This window comes from Ceratosolen solmsi, unplaced genomic scaffold (assembly GCF_000503995.2).
Source record: "Ceratosolen solmsi marchali unplaced genomic scaffold, CerSol_1.0 scaffold11, whole genome shotgun sequence".
NCBI classification, from domain to species: Eukaryota; Metazoa; Arthropoda; class Insecta; order Hymenoptera; family Agaonidae; genus Ceratosolen; species Ceratosolen solmsi.
The window spans coordinates 5,155,240-5,161,498 of NW_011948416.1; positions in this window are offsets into that span (position 1 = coordinate 5,155,240).

Consider the following 6,259-nt stretch of genomic DNA (forward strand, 5'->3'; position numbering starts at 1 on the left):
AAACTGGCGCGTTACGCGGCGCGTAATATATCAGGTACCGCGATGACTAGGCTGCCACGGGGGTTCGTAATCGTGATGATTGAGCACCTCGTTAGCGCCGAGCCGGACGTAAGTAAAAAAGAATAGGGAGGTGGAGGGAACGAAGCGTATGGAGAAGGAAGACGGGGAAATTCGTCGTCGCGCGGATGTAGGTCGCGACTGAGAGGAATGAGTAATGATTTACAGAGATGCGCATAACCCGATTTCCGGATAACTTGGGACGTGAATCACGGCGACTAATAAACAACGAGCCGGATTGTTAATTTGAGAGGGCCGCGTGGGTGACGGGTGATTACGGTGACGAGTGCACGCGAGTGGACGGGGGTACGCGCGTGTGGACATTGGTATTGGTGAGGTGTCGGAAGTCGAGGTTCGATAATACACGAGCAGCAGGCAGATGACACTGACTCCGCCGACGCGCGGAAAAGGGATTAATGACGAGCGCGTACCGATAATGTTTCTGTAATACCCGCGAATGAGGATATCGAAGAATGTCGGAAGAATAATGCCTCCGAGACATTTTCCTCGAAAGCACAAAGTCTTATAAAAAACATTCGAGTGTTCGCGCAATTATATATACGTGCAAATACGTGCGAGATAGTGTCAGTGAGATAGCATTGGCCTGTGCGGTATCGCGCGAATTACACGCTTATAATTTTATGATTTTTCGACGACTTTGCAAAATTTATTTCATACCATGACTCTGATTACATACCCATTATGATTACTTTACGTTTGTAACATTAACGACAGCCGGCATTTACATCATTGTTAACGATTATGGAATTTGCATTGTCCCGCAGCTTGTGTATTATTTATGATGAATAAGATGAAAATTGACAGAAGGCATAAAGTATACTAAAGTATACGATAACTTTAAGTGTCGCTGAGCATTAATTCGGCCGATTCGCTGATTTATAAATTGAAATTATAAGTAGATTCACATGCCCATTGAATGTGTAAAATTATTTTTTAATAGCTTCCGGATGTAATTAGTGCAAGTGGTATAAATTATTGCATAAATTGGCCATGTCTGTGAATTTCGACCAATCGCAAAGGTATTATTAAATTAAAAAGTTAATGATTAAATTGCGAGTTGAGAATTGAGAATCGATGAATCTAGACGTGAAGATCTAGCCTTTGCCGCTTATTCGTCATTTCCAACGGCACATTATTAATTCAAATTATTTTCCAATACTCGCATGATAATTTCACGGGCACATGCGCGCATGCTAATAAGAGGGGCAGAATGCGTTTATCTGTCAACAATCAATGGGAGCTCGTATTGCAAGTAATATGCTTGCAAAATGGCAAATAGTATTTAAGTTATTTGAGCACATAGTTTCACCTGAGCCTTGAATAGTGCGTAAGTGAAGGCACTTTCCACTAACTGTTATAAATTTACATACCATTGGAAATTAATTTTTATCCTTCTTTACCACTTGGATAATGCTAGACAATATCACTCGATTAAAAAATCTCGCTTAATACTCCGCCTCTATTTACTCAAAATTCATTCGAATAATATAATAATCAATAATCATAAGCTGGTCTGAATCGCGCATATGTAAATTACCGTGGAAATATTAGCTGAATTTAAAGAGAAAAAAAGTCCAATGAATTTTACAGGAATCAAAGTAAGTAAATTTAATGGATATAACTTTGGATACTAAACTATGATTAACAATTAAACTTTGCGAGACGCGCTTTGAGCTCTCGGATAATTATTATCGCGACAAGTTTATAAATCGTTAGACGATATGGTGTCCAATCGCCGATGAGAAATCCGTAATCATTATCTGGGTCACATTTTAATGCTCCGTAGTACGAAAATCAGCAACACTACTGACAACTAATTATATTTGTTTATTACGATGTGCGTCGGTAGGGATGCAACGACGATGAAGATTGACCGTTTTGCTTTAACCGATGTACTCCGCAAATTCCCGTGTTCACAATCGTATTTTAGCTTCTATAATTATTAAAAATTATGTCCCAGTCACACAAAGCAAAAAAAATTCAAAGGCTAAATTGATTTTCGACTTTTTCTTCTTCTTCTTCTTCTTCTTCTTCTTCTTCTTCTCACTATTCTTGACCCCTTGCATAAAATTTTTACATTTTTCCCCTGTGCAGTTCAATGTTTTATTAAGAAATTATATAGAACGAATTAAGACATTTTCAAGAATGCATTCGTTAATATTTACGATATTCATAATTGTGCTGCAAGGCATTTAAGTAATAAAAGCCTAAATTTACGCAATAAATTAAAAATATTATGATTTATAGGAATTATTATGATTATGTTTCAAATTTTTTGAAAATCTAGTACACATTAATGTACGATGTAAGGTTGTGAAAGTCGAAGTCTGAAGATTTCGTAGCCATAGTCGTGATAATTGGAATAAATCAATTTCAAATGATAATCTATATATCAACTTTTCAAAATATGAAGGATACGGAGATATTATCTTTTCCAAAACCTTTTCACAAATCAGTTCCCTCACCACGTGTACAAAAATATCCTCGAAATCAAACATAAACAACCGAAAGTATGAAAAAATAAAAACACTCGATTATGTATATCGTACTATCTAAAATGTCTTTCCGACATTGTTCTTACAGCATACATGAAATTTTACTTTTCACCGTATTCACACAAATATTGGAAACAAAGACAAAAAATTCTAGCCAATGTATAGAACTATGTCATCGATTATGACGTCAATGAATTCTTGGGGAAAAAAAAAAAACACTAATATAATAATAGAAAAAATTTCAGAATTGCTTCTACATTGGTGCATTTAACAAAATTATGGACATTATAATTATTTTCAAAATCGCACGCACATCTTAATAATAGATAATTAATAGTATTGCGTGCTAGTGGCGCGCAATTTTTATCGTAAGAAAGAGATAATTAAAGTATAAACTTATAAATTTGCAGCAACAATAAAGTAATTAACAACTCGTTCGAGTCTAGTAGATCGGCTGATTCGCTCGATGAATACGTTGACATAAAAATCCATTAGACCTCTTTCCAGGGCCTAATTATTATTAACATTTTGTTCGATTGCGAAGAGGCTGGCAAGTGTTTGCGAGGCGCCGATCTAACGTGCATAAAAATCGCGAAACAGTTAGCCCCGGCAAAATACATCGCGTCCCCGATCTAACAGACCATATGGGAGAAGCTGGCGGAATGTAGTGAAAATGCTCGTCCTCGTAAATCTCCGCTTCGGTGAGATTCGCGCGAAACTGGGAAAATCCGAACAATGCGTCCTGCAATGCGGGACTTATCGTCAGCTTAAATCCTCCCCCGCGTACTCACGTGTCCCGCATCTTTCGAAGGCGCGCATGCGCCAGCCGATATTCCACGATGTCACACTATCATGGCGATTCCCATCTTTTCGCGTTCGCAATTCGTTTAGGAACTTTTTTCATCGTCGGCGCACCTATTGAATATTCATAAGCATTTGTAACTGAGCGGCGGGGGGGTAAGGTGGGGTGGGGCGGGAGGGGGGGAAGAGAACGATGAGGGATTAGAATAAATAGAGACAGAGAGACGGGAAGAGAGAGCTAAGTCTTCATAGGCATACCATTACATACTAATCACGCAAGTTTGTTTATTCAGAAATTTGGAGTTTGTCATTGATGTAATTATACTGTAAATGTAATTGATATATATTACACTCATAAATGCAATTTCAAATTCGTCAATCATAAAAATCTATTATATTCTAATATAATGCTTAGAATTTAAAAACGATTGCTTTAATTACGTTGACAACTTTCTTTATCTAATTTATATATCTAGCTTTTTTCTATTGTTTCTTTCAGATTTTCAATTAGTATAATGATAAATGTAAATAAAGTCGAATTAGTTTCATCAAGAACATTTGAAAAAATAATTAAATTAGTTATCTACCGTGATTAAAGAAAAGCTTTCTAAAGTAAAGTTCACTGGATATACTGGATTAATTACAAATTAGAACAACATTTGGATATAATGATTCCTCATATTCGTAAAATTATTCTCTTAATTATTTATTCTTATTTATTAGCTTAATAAGAATTTAATGCTAATTTCTTTCCATTCAAATGGATAAATATATTTTTAGATTATTACAATGACATCGGCTACTATAGCGATGAGAAATTTTGAACGATTGCATAATTATTTATTTACTATATAATGACTAATTGTAGAATACAGGGATCATCATACACACTGACCAGCATAATATTTGTGAAAAGGCAAAATGAAGGAACAAAAAAAGTATCGTTCGCGCTAAAAATGAAATGCTTACGTATAAGCTCACTGTCACAATATTCTGACTAATCGCTTTCAATCATAAAAATACCTTCCAACTCAGCCGAAAGTCGTTTAATAATTTTCACGGTAGCCTCGTATCATCGACGCAGCTAATTTTTCACGAGGCAACGAACAATGCCCGACTCCGAGACTTGAACCATACTCGAATGACCTACCAATTCGCAACGTAACAACACCCTGGTAGCGGAGAGAGCAGAACGAGGGTAACAAAGCGATGGAAAAAAGACAGCGTTATGGCAGGAGTTAACGAGCGCGGGTTCCTGTCGACGAGACTGATATAGATTCGCGGCCAATGGTAATTAAGGTGGGGAGGGGGGTATCGGAGTTGGGGCAGCGGACGTTGACTTGAAAAAGTCGCGAGGAGATAGAAGGAGGAGGTAGAGCAGCCCTTGGTAAGCACTTCCTGGGCCCGCGTTACACTTGTCTCGCACGTCAGGCGTTTTCGCCCCGATGTGGGTTAATATTCATTGGGAAGGCTAGGTCGCCTCCTCCTACCGTTTCCTCATCCTCCTTCTCGATCTTCTCATCTTCCCTCCTCTCCCTCCTCCCTCCTCATCCGTATCCCTCGTCTTCTTGACGCACGTAGGCTCGAGAAATGGCGAGCGAAATTTTTCTCGGTACCGTAAGCTCGACCTCCCGAATCTTGCCCCGGGAACAAAGGCTGATGATTCGCCTCCGCCGTCTTTCCGCCTGAGCCGGCCCGAGACACATTTATTTACACGTTTCCTTTGACGAAATAACGAGACGGACTGTACGGTTTCGGGGCCGTGATTAAAGAATGAATTTATCGGCGATCGAGGAGTCGTTAGAAGCCGTTAAGGGCCGAGCCAAGAGGACTCGATATTCGACCGACACCATCCATACGTCAACGCATAAGAATCCGTCAACAATGCGAGCGCGAATCTTCCCTACAACCGGAAATTCGCCGAAGAATTCGCCCATTTCAAACATCGAATTGTGTTTTACGCGTTATTATCGGGTGGTCTTGCCGTTAATTGACGAAGTGGGATTTAATAAATGCCGAACGCGAGACTCTTAAAGAGAATAAAGTTGATAAATTGAGAGGCAGAAATTAAAAGGATGTTAACTTGAGGTATTAGGGAAGATAATCCTTGAATCAACATCTGAATAGATCGCTTAAGCGTTGTACGTAAAATATCCTCGAGTATATTTGTAAATCGCAGTCGGGCATAAAAGCTTATATATCACATAATTATGTTATTAATTTAAGAGGAGTTTATAATTCGAATTTGCCGAGTCATAAAATTTTTAATAAAACGATAAAAAAAAAAACTCAAATTATTGGCGCATGATTATAATGAATGATGAAAAATAGCGTCGATATTATTACTGTAAACAATAAACGATTAGAAATTATTTTTAATGGAGAAAAAACTAGTTTGAGCATGGCCTAGAATACATTAATATTAAGAATGTTAATTATGGATATTTCCAAGACCCATTATATTTATCAAATGAGAGCACTGTCGATAAAAATTTACTATCGTTTCTAAGCATCTCGGCTCTCATGAGTGAAAGCGTTTCAAAATCTTTCTCTGGCTAGTCGATCTCTTGAAAGTCAATCTCGAAAGGACAATAAGTTTCATCTTGTACATTTGCATTCGTAATTCGAGGCGGTGAGCCTGTCGCTTTATAACGACGATTACAAAATTAATTTACAATGGGTTGCAGTCATCCACTTGTTAATTATAAGAACCAAAAAAATAGCCCGTGTCCCCTCCCGCCGCCGCCGCCACCACTACCACCACCACCACAATCGCTCCTCTTAATCATTTTCTCGTTAATTTTTCGACAATTGACACTCGTATGCGCGAGGATAATCGCGTTTTCTTTTGACGAATCCCGCTAACTCCCGACCATTCTACCCAA